This window comes from Nesoenas mayeri (assembly GCF_963082525.1).
Source record: "Nesoenas mayeri genome assembly, chromosome: 14".
NCBI lineage: Eukaryota > Metazoa > Chordata > Aves > Columbiformes > Columbidae > Nesoenas > Nesoenas mayeri.
This window is the reverse complement of record NC_137556.1, coordinates 18,140,284-18,154,749: the sequence shown is the minus strand read 5'-3', so window position 1 is coordinate 18,154,749 and position 14,466 is coordinate 18,140,284.

Genomic DNA, 14,466 nt, shown 5'->3' with positions numbered 1-14,466 from the left:
TTACCTCCATCCCTCCCAGCTGCCCCTCAGGGGTGCACTGTCCCCATAGCAGAATCCCAGCATCCCCGGAGGCAGCAGCCCTGCATCTGCCTGTCCTGCCCATGCCTGCCCACACCAGGAGCCCGCAGTGCCCTGGAATGCCCATCTCCAGCCCTGGAACTCTGCAGGGACAGACAACAGGCACACAGAGGGACTTTCCCACCTCCTCAGTTCCTATTTTATTACCGAACTGAAGCATAAAACACACATAAACAAATCTAACGGCGAGAAATGGGTTGCTATCAAATCAACAAATTAATCTAATTATAGGGCTGATTAAATCGTATCAGATAAAGCAACGACTCCTTCCCGGTGCTCAGCAGCCGCGCGGCAAGGCAGGCAGCCCTGCTCGCTCTGCCGTTGGGTCCAGCTGAGCCATGACACAGGCAGGGTCCAATCCCTTGGGCCCCCCAGGCCTGGCAGCACCCTGACAGCCCCGGCACAGTGGGGAGTACCAAGCCCCCGAGCCCCATTGATGCGCAGGATGGTACAGCCGTCTGCTGTGCAAATCTGAATGGCAAATGCAGATGCAAAGTATATGATTCCTCGGGATTAAAGATGCAGCTCTAGCCTGTGAAATGTATGCAGGAGCCGTCTTTGGAGCAAGATTGCTTAAACCTAAGCCTGCTTTAGGTATTTGAGGAACAATTTTATTGGTGCTGTTTGCAGAGCTTTGTCGGGGCCGTTTCCACCTTTCTGTGCACCTGCACACACCAGCACCCGTGTGCACATGGGAATGCACTTGTGCACCAGCACCCAGGGGTAGTGCCCTCCCTGCCAGCCAGCTGCTGGCAAGAAAACACATCCTGTGGGAGAGGCAAAAGCTCTTTATCGACTGGTGACACCAGTGATGAGGGCTGCGGGTGTGGGACCACTGGCAGATTTTGTACAGCAAGGTGCTGGGCAGCTGCAGACCTTGGCTGGAGCCTTTGAGGCTCTGAGAGTCACACGATGATCTGGTTCCTCCATTACTGCAGGTGTTGAACTTCAGATCCTTCCTCTTGCATGACTCCAGATGAGAAGGTGGAGAAAGCACTGGTGTGTCCACCTGGTCGGGGACGTTCAGGCTCCCCACAAGCTCCCACACATCAGTGCATCTCAGTGAAGAAGAAAAATCATTTTAAAAGTGAGTGTTGGCCCTGGTTTCACCTGCCTTCAGAGGGTGACAGAGGTTTCGCTGCTGCTGGCAAGTTGTTTTCCTCCTTTCAGGACACCCTTTGCTCCCAGTCATGGGTTAGTTGAGCTCTTGATTCTCCTTTTCTTACATTTGTCTTAGCTGAGTTGTTCTGTTCCAGGAATAAAGCAGTCGAGCAACAATATTTTGTCTCCTAATGGAAGATTATACCACAGTGCTGTCAAGCTCAGGAGAAGACGAGAAGCTCAAGAGCCCTGGTGTGGTGCAGAGCTCTTACCCCTCTCAGGGCTCCTGGTGGGTCCTGCTTTGTCCCCCAGCTTTTCAGGGGATGCTCTGCTGGTGCTCTTCTCCTTCACTCCCCAGTTCAGTCTATCCTGGTCAGCATTTGGAGGCCAAGAAAATACACAGCAGTGGGTAAAGTGTCATATTTGTCAGAGCACAGGGCAGGATGGTGTGGCTGAGACTGGCAAGGGACATGTGGTGCCACATCTGCAGAGCTGGCAGAGAGCATCCCGCCAGGACAAAACTATGAAGCAGGCACTTAGGAAGAATAAAGATGTGGCTATGCTGGGCCCAGCTGGGGCGATCAGCCCAGCAGAGATTACAGCAAACCCTCCTTTCGTGTTCAAAGGCCTCTTTCTGTTGCCTGCCCCCAGCACGCAATGGCTTGGCAGCACCACGAGGACTGGGGTACCAGTCCTGGTGGGGGCCAGCTGGGGTGGACAAGTGGGGTTCAAAGTGATGCCTTCCCAGGCAATGAGCTCAGCTTCGGTCACTCTCACTACTATTTTTTAATTAATCAATCCTTAATCTGTCCTTCCCCCTTGTAAAAATGCATAAATAATGTGAGCACCAGCTCAGGTATACTGAGCTGCCAAGCCCTGCATCCCTGAGCAGAGCCTGCCCAGCAGTGTCACTCAGGGAACACATCACAGCGATTTCACATGTATTTGGTAGCAGTGAGTTCTGTGGTAGCCTGAACCCTGCCATGAGCCTGAGTGACACAGATATGGGGGTGCTGGAGACAACCCTGGAGTCCTCCTGGAGTGGGGTTTAAGCTGCTGTTGCCAGGGTGGGCAGGTATGGGGATGGTGCAGGGGGTTCTGGGCAGGGATCTTCCCTGCAGCTTTGCCAGGGGAGCACAGCTGGGACAGGGGGCATAAACCAGCCACCGAAATGTGCTACCAGTGCCCCCCAGTGCCACACCCACCCTCTTCTTGGAGTGTGTATGTGTGTGGTCTCAGGTTGCACCAGAGAAGGTTCAAATTGGACATTAGGAAACATTTCTTTGTGGGAAGGGTTGTGAAGCATTGGAACAAGCTGCCCAGGGCAATGGTGGAGGCACCATCCCTGGAGGGGTTGAACAGATGTGTAGACGGGGCTCTTAGGAACATGATTCAGTGCTAGATTTAGGTAGTGGTTGGACTCCATGATCTTAAGGGTCTCATCCAAGCAAAATGATTCTCTAGCTCTGTGATTCTGCATGTATGCATGCATATGCATGTCTCTGCAGAGGTGCACACATATATACACGCATGCATACGCATGCACATATGGATATACATCCATGCCCATACGTGCCCACGTGTGGATTGGTTGGGGGGAGGCTCTGTTGAGAAAAATCATTTCCCAGCCTGTGCTGATGCAGTTTAGCAATCAGAATAACTTTGCTGATGAATATTTAAGACGAGCACTGAATATTTAAAGCATTCAATTATTTTAATGGCTTCTAAGTGTGACAGCGGGAGGGGACAGGGGGGATAGCTGCCCCCAGGTCCAGCACAGGGCTGTGGCAGGGAGGGCAGGCGAGGATGCTGCAAGGCAGCCCCCTGTTCTGTGTGGGGTGGGGCGAAGCGTGTTGTCCCCAGTAGGGTTGTGGCATCTCTGTCACTGCTGGGGAGCTGCTGGTGCAAGCCCTGTGGAGCTCAGCCGGCTGGGCACAGCCCCAGCAAGCAGGAGGAGAGTGGTGCCTGGCCATCCTGGCAGGCTGAGCACTGTCCTAGTGCCCTAATTCCTGCATGAGCAGTCTCGGCATGTGCCAGCACAGCATGATGCCAACCCCCTGCTCTGTGCCACCAGTAACGCTGCTGAGCGTTCCTGTCCCTGTCCCTGCGCCATCACAGCAGTGGGAGCACCTGTGTGCCCCTGCACCAGTGCCACCACCTACACTTGGACACGCCAGGCTTGCAGACACTCCCTGGGGTGTGAAGGGCACAGGAACATGCAACTGGGAGGCCCCAGACCCACGGTGGGGACGGCAGCAGGGAGTATAGAGGAGCACTTTCCCAGTGCATGCTCCTGCAGCCATAAATATTCATATTCTTATACTAATTTTCCATGTACTTTTCTGTCACATCCAATTTTATTTTAATTTCCCTTTATAAACCTCCACAGCTAATGCACTCTGTGCTCCCATGATTACCCCAATCAGCCAGCGCTTTAAACACAATCCCTGCAGGCAGCTCCTTTTGGAAGCTCTAGGATCACCGAGCATCCCCGCCCGAGCTGTGCACACTTGGCAGACCCACTGGCCAGGGCTGCTGCAGAGCTCCTTTGCCACTCTGCAGTGGGCACAGCTCCTGGCGTGGTGGGCACGGTCTCTGTGCTGAGCTGAGCTTCCTGCAGTGGCCAGACCAAAGGAAACAGACAGAGTTTTGCCTCTTTCCAGCAACCATTGTCGTGTCTGTGTCCTGTAGCACATGTGTCACACAAGCTTGTGTCTTGCATGAGGACACAGCTGTCCCAGTACTGGTGTTTCCCTGGGCAGGCAGTTTGACAGATCTCCACTCTGGGCACCCTCCTGTGCTGCACCCATCCAGCAGTGACACCCTCCTGTAGGCAAAGTCTGGCTCCAGGAGCTCCTCCAGAAGAGGAGCAGAGGGTGCGCAGGATCACTGCGCCAGGGCTGTGCCACTCCAGCTGGTGAGCTAAGGCTGTGCCAAGGCTGTGCCAAGGCTGTGCCAGGGCTGTGCCATGCTGGCTGCCTGGGCTCAGCAGTGGCAGCCCTGCCGGGATGTGCTGCACCATGCTGTGCCATGCCAAGCAGTCTGCCTAGGCTCCGTGATGCCATCCCTACAGTGTTATGCAATGTATCAAGAACACTGTGGCCAGTTGGACTAGGGAAGTGATCATTCCACTGTGCTTGGTGCTGATGAAGCCCCACCTTGAATCCTGTGTTCAGTTTTGGGCCTCTCACTATAGAAAAGACCTTGAGGTTCTGGAGAGGAGATGATGAAGCTGGTAAAGGGGCTGGAGCACAAGTCTTATGAGGTAACTGGGGCTGTTTATCCTCGAGAAAAGGAGACTGAGGGGAAACCTTATCACTGTCTACAACTACCTGAAAGGAGGTTGTAGCATGGAGGGTGTTGGTCTCTTCTCCCAAGTAACAAGTGGAAATGAACAAGAGGAAATGGCCTCAAGTTGCACCAGAGGAGGTTCAGTTTGGATATTAGAAAAAATTCTTCCTGGACAGGGCTGTGGGGCATTGGAACAGGCTGCCCAGGGCAGTGGTGGAGTCACATCCCTGGAGGGGTTTAAAAGGCTTATAGACAAGGTTCTTAGGGACATGGCTTAGTGCTAGAGCTACATTGTGGTTCGAGTTAATGATCCTGAGGATGTCTTCCAACCAAAATAATTCCATGATTCTACAATTCTGTGTGCCATGCTGTGAAGCCTGCCCAGGCTCAGCAGCACCACCCTGCAGTGCTGTGCCATGCCATGCTGTGCCATGCCGTGCTGTGCCATGCCACGCAGACTGCTCATGTTCAGCAGCACCATCCCTGAAGCACTGCGCTCTGCCACACTGTGCCATGCTGTGCCGAGCAGGCTGCTCAGGCTTGACAGTGCCATACCTTCGGGGCTGTGCTGTGCTGTGCCATGTCAGCTGCCCAGTCTCAGAGGAGCTGTGCAAACCAAGGAAGTACCACACGTGTGCGTGTCAATGCCAGACCCTGTCCTGGAGGGTGATAAAGCCAGTGTCTGAGCTGTAGCCTGTCTGCTGCACAACTCAGGCAACCCTGGCCATGTCCTGCTTGCAGCATCCAACACACTTCTGCCTGTCTGCCACCAGCATCCTGGCATGACTCAGTGCCAGCACACCGCTGATCTCACAGCACTGCAGGGCCCCAGCAGCCCTGGAGGTACCGGCGCTGGCCAGGCAGTGCCAGCAGTTGTGCCACGGCTGAACAGCTGGTACTACACGTGACTGCACATCCATGCACATACCCATGTGTGTGCGCACAGAGATGTCTGTGTGCAGGCACCTCTTGGTCCCTCACTGGGGACCTTGAGCCAGACTGTGGCCTGGACACATAGTGGGCATTGGGCTGGGGGATGGCACACATCTCTAGTGGGACAGAACATCTCCCTGAGCTGAGCAGGACCTGTCCCCAGCAGAGCAGCATTCCTACTGGGGCAGAATATGTCCCCCCTGGGGAAGGACATGTCTCCAGAAGGACAGGAGGTGGCCCCAGTAGGGCAAGATGTGTCCCTGGTGGGGCAGGATATGTCCCTGGTGGGGCAGGATATGTCCCCAGCAGGACAGGACATGTCCCCAGTGTGCCAGGTTGTGTCCCCAGCACGGCAGGATGTGTCCCCAGCAGGACAGACTATCTGCCCCTGTCCCAGGGTCAGCCCCAGAGTGGGGTCACACAGCATGAGGTGACAGGAGGGTCCAGGGCTGCCCAGACACAGAGCACCGCTGGCAGAAGGAGACAGCACACTGATGGGAATTTGTTCCTCACCATCCACGGGGACGTGAATTAAAGAGGCTGGGGGAGCCTGTGCTGATCTCCTGCTGGGGGCCTCTGGAAAGTCCCCCCTGGGCAGGGGCAGGGTGGCTGCCGTGCTCCTGCCAGCCGTGGGAAGTCACTCAGGCTCCGCTCGCTCACTTCAGAAGACCTCTTGATAAACATTTATAAACATTTGTAGTATTTTAAATTTCCCCTCAATAATTTATGAATAGTTATTTTATATACTTTAAAGAGGGTAATAATGTAAAATTTATAAGGCGGGAGCGCTCAGAGTGGCAGCGCAGCGTCGCAGGGCTGGGAGCGGGAGGCACAGCCTTCCCCACCTCTCCGTGATTGAAACTTTAAAGGCTGCAGCAGTGGGGTAAAACGGGGCGTCACAGGGACATGGAGGGGACGAGGGGGCACGTGAGCAAAGGGGACATGGGGGACACACGCGGCCAGGTGGGGTGGCTGTGCTGAGGCTGGACTGCAGGGTGGTAGAAAGAGGGAGGGATGGAACAGAGAGGAATTTGGGGATGGAAGGGGATAAGTGATGGGGATGAAGTGGAAGAAGGGAAGCATGTGAGATGGACGAAAGGATGAGCAGAAGGGAGGGAGGGAGGAGGGATGTGTGCAAGGGAGTGATAACCGCAGTGGGAGGCAGTGGGAGCAGGGGATGGGGAGAAGGAGGGATGGAGGGAGCACCGGGGAGGATTGCGAAGCAGCTGGGAGCCGGAGATAAAGAGGGAGGAGAAGGATGCCCAGCATGGAGTGCGGGAAGGTGTCAGGCAGATGGACGGATGGATGGATGAGGGGGTGGACGGATGGATGGATGGATGGGGGATGAGTGGAGCAGGAGGGAGGGAACAGAGAGAGGTGTCTGCAGGGACGTGGAAGGTGCACCGACATGCCTGGGTCTGCAGCGTGCAGGGCAAGCAAGGTTTGGGGTGCAGATGGGGTGCAGGACAGTGTGAGGAGTGCCTGGAGTTACGGGGGTGGGAAGAGGTGTGTTGGGGGGCTGTGGAAGTGTGGTTGTGCCTGGGAGGCAGCCCTGAGTGTGCACCAGGATGTGTGTGTGCAAGCCACGAGCGGGAGAGTGTGTGGGCAGGGTGTGAGCACACATGCAAGGTGTGGAGGTGCAAAGTGGGTGTAAGAGCACACGCAGGCTGCGACTGCACTCCAGAGAGGTGAGTGTGCATGCAAGATGAAAGAGTGCGCAGCATGCAGGGCCAGAGTGCGCAGGGTGTGGGAGCAGGGTGGGAGTGCTCATGCAGGGGTGAGCATGTCTGTGCTGCAAGTGTGCACAGGGCAGGAGTGCACGTGTGGAGTGCTAGTGCACACACTGAGCTGAAAGCAAAAGGGTGACTGTGCTACATAAAGATACCCTCCCCACTTTTGCCCAAGCTCTCAGGGGTTCTTCTGGGAGAACCCCCACATCAAGACACTCCCAGTGCCAGCCCCTGCCCTTGGGGACAGCCCTTCCCCAGCTCCCCAGGGAGGTGCAGGGTCAATAGTCTATGCCAGACTCCCAGGAGTGCCCTGAGCTCCATGAGGACACACAGTTGGTGGCCCGTCCCACACAGGCCACACCAGCAGGGCCCATCTCAAAGGGACTCCCCCCTAAATCCTGCCCAAATTACCAAGGCACCTTAAATGCCCAAGCAAAATCTGTGAGGAGCTGGCAGCTGCAGAGGGGGACCTGCCACAAAATGATAATATCTGCCATGCTATATATAGCGCTGCCTTTACATACATATACAGATATATACTTATTTATGCTGCTTCAAGGAGGATGTCAGGGAGAAGGGGAACACACAGGTAGGGCATGCATAGGACTTGAGGGGTGAAGCGTGGGAGGCATGCAAGGTGTGAGCACATGCAGGGGGCACGAGTGCATGTGCAAGTGTGTGCGGGGTGTGAGCATGCAAGGTGTGAGTGTGCAAAGTGTGAGTGTGTGTGCAAGGTGTGAATGTGAAACGTGTGAGTGCCTGTGCAGGCTGTGAGCTTATGCATAAAGCAGGATGTGTGTGCAGGGTGTGAGCACCCGTGCGAGGGGTGCAAGCTCTGCATGTAGGGCACAAGCATGCTCATGCAAGGCAGGAGTGTGAATTCAAGATGTGTTTTTGCAGGTGGCAAGCGTGCGTGCAAAGCACAAGTAGGTGCAGAGGGGCTCGGGGGTGCTGTGTCTCCAGCTGGAACAGCAATGGCACCGCAGGGCACCCATTGGGGTGCAGGGTGGGGGCACAAGCAACACTTGAGGCAACGCAGGGTATGAAGGGAGGAGGGTGTTGGGCATCCCAGGTTCCCTGCAGCCAGGAGCAGAGAAGGTGCCGGAGCTCTGTCAGTGGAGGGAGGATTTCTTTATTTTGATGATAATTTCCCGGTGTTTGGGGCTGTCAGGTTCCTGGTTAGCAGCTCCCCCTCCACGGAGCTGCTCCATGTAGTTGACACTGCAATTGTTTTCTGAAGAGAACACGCGACTCTCTTCTTATGTATTCCCTTTCCCGGTGTTTGTATTTGCTTCAAAGTCTCCTCATCACCCTGTTTGGTGACAAAAACTCATGTCTGGAGATCAGGGTAATGTGTTGCTTTTCAAAGCCTGTGGAGGAGGGGGCTGGTAGACACGGGTTTGCTGCATTATTTACTTCCCCGCAGCGCTCTGCCTCCCTGGCAGCCCTGCTTGTTCCCCGATGGGTGCTGGGGGACCCACCCTGACAGCTGGGAGCCCCTCCAGGTGCTCAGCCTCCCAGTCCATGCTCTGTGGTGGTTGGGGGCACCCAGGTACAGCAGCACCCAGGAGGAGTGTGGGGGCTGAGGGGTACCCATGCTGTGCCGAGCAGACAGGGTGTCCTGTTCAGCCAGAGAGCAGAGTGGGTACCCCCATCTTTGTGGTGTCACACAGCTCTGCAGCACATGGCATATTGACAAGGTAGCCCATCCTTCTCCCACATGCCGGCTGGGCCCTGGGATGTCAGTGGGTCTGCAGCCCAGGCTCCCCCTTGCATCGCAGCACTCGCTAACTGACTGTATCTCTGTCCTGTGATCACCTTGGCTGGTGGCCTGTCCCAACCAGTGGGACTCCTGCAGATGTGTCCCTGCAGCTGGTGAGAAAATTGGGGCAAGAAGTGGGTGGCAGGAGATGGGGGGGCATGCAGGAGTGGTGTGTGCCACCCCGAGCTCAGCGACAGTGCTCGGCACATACATAAGGAGGCTTATAGTGCGTGTGGCTGGGTGTGCACAGCTGGGTGTGCACACTGAGCACGACTGAGTGTGAATGGTAGCACCCGCTCGCTCAGGCCCGGGATGGGTGCTGAGGAATGGTGCTGGCAGGTGCGCCAGCACAGCCTCCCCCTCCACGTGTGTGCAATGCCACGAGCAGAGGCAGTTCTCTATCTAATTGATCAATTAATTATCTCCGGCATTCAGCTGCATATTGGTTTTAGATGAAGGGATAGGCTAACAAGCAGATTAGACGTGTGTGTCTCCAAGAGAGTGAGCGAGTGAGACGTGGGAGGAAGAAAGAGAGATAGGAGATACGCGAATGTGGAATAAGGGCCCCTTGCTCTTGCAAAGGCTGGAGCCAGGAGCTGGAGCTGGCGCCGAGGACACAACTGCAGCAATGCGGAGGCACCGTGTGGGGGATGCTCCAGAAACGGTGATGCCGAGACAGAGGATGCTCCAGAAATATTGGTGCTGGAGAGGGAGGATGCTCTAGAAGTGGTGGACTAAAGCAGGAGGATGGTCCAGAAATGGTGGGACTGGGCAGGAGGATGGTCCAGAACAAGCACCATAGCAGGAGGATGATACACAGCAAGGATGCTCCACTAGCAGTGCCGAGAGCCCAGTGTGCACCATGGTCTGCAGCCCTGGCCAGGTTCATCCTTTTGCCAGCCCCTTCTGCCCACAATGGCCAGGGACAGTCAGGGGAAGCTCCTGGGTGCCACCAGTCATCAAGGACCATGAGTCTGGGCAGGTGGCATGACCATGCACGCTGGGCAGCTTGGGCAATGAGACTGCATCTCCCAGAGCCTTCGTTTTATAGGATAATCAGCACCCCAAATCTGCTAAGATCAGGCAGACCCATGGAGATTTTCACTGACATTCAGGGGAGACGATGGCATCAGTGTCAGCCCCTGCTTGCCCCAAACATCCCCTTGTGGTGCCCCCAGGGATGTCCCCTGGGGGCAGCCGCGGGTGTCAGCCATCCTGCCTAGTATCGGGGCTCATTAGTGCGACAGGCTGTCACTCAGGCTGTAGCCAGCCCTCGGGGCACTACTGTAGCTGGAGGGTCTCCCGCTAGCGTGGGACAGGTGATAGAGGCTTTGTGTCCCTCCAGCACACTTTGCAGCCCATGGGGACAGTGGGGAGGGCTGCAGACGGCCACCGAGCATGGTGTCACCTGTAGATTGTGTGGGGCTGGGGAGCCTGCAGACAGGCAGAGTGTATGGGCAGGAGGAGGGAGCAGCACCCACTGCCGTCCCTGCTTTTCACCCCAAGACCACAGCCCCGAGAGCCTTGTTCCCTGCCAGTCTGTGTCAGCGCTGATCCCCACCTGTCAACGCGGGATATGACAGCCCATTAATGACCATGGTGGAGCAGGATGGCTCTGCACACAGGAGAGGGATAATTGTTTGACTTTCTTTACTTCCCATCCTGCTGTCACTTGCTCTTTGGAGCCCTGTCAACCATGTGGCATCCTCCAGCCCCCTCCTGCCGCACAAACAAGCACCGCACGGCTTGACGCGCACACACACTGTATCCTGCAAGCACTGAGCTCTCACACATGGCAGCTCACAAGCACATATGCACACACCATGTGCACAAATGCCCTTAGCCTGTGTGCACACAGCAGTGATGTACATGCACATACATGTGCAAATGCGGTTTATATGCTGCGTGCATGGCGCTGCAAATACATGTACAACATATACACACACACAAGCTTTTTTTCTGGGGACATTCAGCATTAGGAAAAACACCCACGTGCTGGAACACACGCCTGTTCAGCATGTACACACACGTGAACACGCACCCATGCATATAAAACTCTGGGAGATGTATATACAGGCACACACGACCCATATGCAGTACTGAGGTACAGAAATACACCCACACCTACATCCTTCGTGCATTTGCAGACACGGAGCACACACATGCCCTTGCCTGGGCACACAAGGCACAAGCACGTCCCAGTGGCTTTGCCAGTCAGGAACTCTGGTTTATCTTGGCTGAGCTCCAACCACCCTGCTCAGCCTGGCACAGGCACAACTGTGACCCCAAAACCTCCCTGGGGAATGTAGGGTGTACCCCAAACGTGCACACTGTGTGCACTGAGCGTGCATAAGTGTGCCCAGGTGCGTGCCCAGCCACCTCCATGCTCCCAGGGCTGGGCTCCCACCACGTCCCACAGCACAGGAGGAGCAGACAGAAGGTGAGTGGGGTTGGGATGGGGCTGCAGGGCAGGCAATGCACTGCCAAGGAGGAGGAGGAAGGAGGCAATGCCAGCAGAGGTTGCGGTCACTGGGCAGCCATGAGATGGGTGGGCTGGCAGTGACAATGCCGTACAGGGACAGCTCATTGCATCTGTTGGGGCCCCCGAGGGCAGAGAGCGTTTCCCTCGTTAACCGGGATGTGCTGGCCGCTCAGGCTGCCTGCCCAATGCCCACAGCGCTTCTCCTCCCCGCTGTGCCCGCCGCCTGCCTCGCCATAATTAAAGATCCAACGACCTTTGCCGGCTGCCTGAGACGCTGTAACAAATGAACGGTAAGTGCCAGATTACAGTGCGGCTCAGCAGCCCCGCAAATCCCTTTAATGAGACATTTAGGCAGGGCCAGCAGGGTGCCTGACTGCCGAGGTGGGCTGGTGCAGGCGGTGACAGAACCTTGGCCATCACCTGGGGACAAATTCACCAATGGCTTCCAGCCTTGACCCCATCCCTGTCCTGCCAGGCAAGGGTCCTCAGGCCACCAGCCCTGCAGACAACCTCATAGCAAGTCCTGGTTACAGGGGTCACCATGGTTCCAGCTCCTCCAGCTCCCCCTTTGCACCCACATATGTCCTGTGGGAGCAAAGCTGCAAGTGGCAGCAGGGAGAGGGCTAATGGCACCATGACCAGCTTCCCATGGGGACACAGGGTCCCCAGCCACCAAGCCTGGGGATGGGCACCGCAAGCCCAGCCCAGGGTTGCTGGGAGGTTTATGCCTTCTGATTGTAATATCAAAAAAACAGAAAAGAAAAAAAAAAAAAGAAAAAGCCCAAATGACTGATGGGGCCGTAAGGACGCAAATCAATAGTTGACATCGCGAACGATGTCTCACTTGTATTAGTGCCAAATTAAGCTGTTTACTCAAACTTTCCCTGCACAAGGAGAAGCTGGGGCCAGCACGGGGAGCCAAAGATGGATGGCATGCTCAGGGGCCTGAAGGTGTGATTTTTCTTGCTGTGACAGACAGTTTGCAACAACGATGGCCTTCTCCTCTTTGCCTTTGGCTTTGGAAGGTGGAGGTGTGATGAGGGGACTCAGAGGGCACCTGGGCAGTGGGACCCCATCCAGGCACACTGACTGCTGGGGCTTGGGACTCACCTGAGCATCCTCCCAGACAGAGAGCCCCGTGCCCCTGTCCCCCTCCTGGGAACACCTCAGATGGTGACTGGGGACGAGGTGGTCCCAGACTCCTCTGTGACATGTTGCAGGCACCAGGTGAATCACGAAACAGGGTCACATCCCAGTTGGACTCCCTCTCTGACAATGCTGAGCTGACTGGTGTGCCCAGCTTATCTGCACTGTCCCAGCATGTCCTTGTCCCAGGGGTTACGTCCAGTGTCCCTGGGTGACTCTGAATGGTGACATTTATCCCTGGTATCCCTGGATGGTCCTGCCCTGGGACATTTATCCCTGGTGTCCCTGCCCCCGGTGTTGCTCTTCAGCATCCCCATGCCAGGTCCAGTGTCCATGTCATCAAGTGATTCACTGTTCCCATCTTGCTGTGGTTCATAACTACTGCTCACCATGCCCAAGAGCTCCACATCCCCCAGCCACCTGAGTCCCTCCCCACAGCCGTGACACCTTCTTCCCCTCTCCCCACCTGCTGGTGAGTTGTTGGCCAAGTACACAATTCCAGTAAAATTTGGGGGAAGACCAGAACAATCAGTGAATTCAGGTCAAACTCAGCCAGTGCAGAAATGAAAGCAGGGATGTAACAGAGGAGAGCAGCAATATTTTTCACTTTAGTCATTCCAACATGGAATTTTCCAAATTGACTTTAATCTCTGACTAGCAGACCAAAACCCACCAGCTAGGACATGCAGTGCCCTGCGCCCTCTTGGTGATCAGGATCATCAGAGTCCCAGGATGCTGGTGCTGGGGACACAGTGTGACAACCGGGTGGTACAGAGACCTGAGAATAGTGGAGCCGAGGATGGTCCCTCGTCCCAGAGTGGCACAGGTGGAGAGAGGGCAGCAGGCAGAGGTGGGGGCTGGCAGCATCCACCTCATGCCTTTTAATAAAACATGAATTAGGTGCCAACACATATTAGATTCACTTCCCCAGTGACAGAAAATCAAAGGCTTCTCCCATCTTTTCTAGAGGCGCGTTCCTGATTGATCTGGAAGAAGCAGCTCAGTGCGAGGGAAGGAGTCTATACACACCGAAACAGCTCTTTAATTTCTTAATTTAATATCTGACACGTAAAGATTCTCATTAAGCCAGTCAATGAAGCCTGGAAATACAATTTTCGTGCAAACTGTCGCTATCATAACTTACATGAAACTTCAGATGGTGCCCTGTAAGCGGTGTGATTAAAACCATTCATCTTCCCTGTCAGTCGCCAGCTCCCGCACCCCCCCAGCTGCCCCCCACCCCGTGCCGCTTGTGCCCATGTGGGGCTGGTGGGTGCTGCTGTGGTGATGGGCATCCGGATGATGCTCTATGGCTGCATCCCGGGACGGATCCTGCAGGGGCAACAGGGACAGCGCTGCCCAGGCCAGGCAGGTGGGGGTGTGGACAGCGTGCTGGGCAGCACCCAGCAGGCACAGCCTTCTCAGAGGGTCCCCCAGCCCTGAAATGCCCCCCTGGGGCATGCACAGGAGGGAGAACTTCCCAAAGGTGCTAATTAGGCAAATTAATGCCTATTGAGTCACAGTTCTTCTCTGCCTTAGATGAAAAAAAAAAAAAAGCTACTTACTTCAGTGCTGATTAAATCCCAAATATCGAGATGAGGATTAGACCTAAGACTATTCCTCGGGGGGGTACCCCTCACCATGTAGAGCAGGGCTGGGGCTGCTCGCACCAAGGACCCGCTTGGCAGCGTGCAGGCAGGACAAGGGAGGAGCTGGCAGGACCAGGGCTTGCATGGGAACACAAGCCACGGCCATGCTCAATGGACTGTCATTCCTCATGTCCCCTGGCACTGCCAGCACCGGGCAGAGCACTTGTTAGCCAGGCTTGTTCCTCCTGCATGGGCTGTGAAAGAGGCTGGTAGAGCTGCACAGGGCGTTAAGATGCTCTGCCGTGGTGAACCCTGAAACAAGCCAAGAGAGGGAGTCCAGTAGGGCTTCCATCT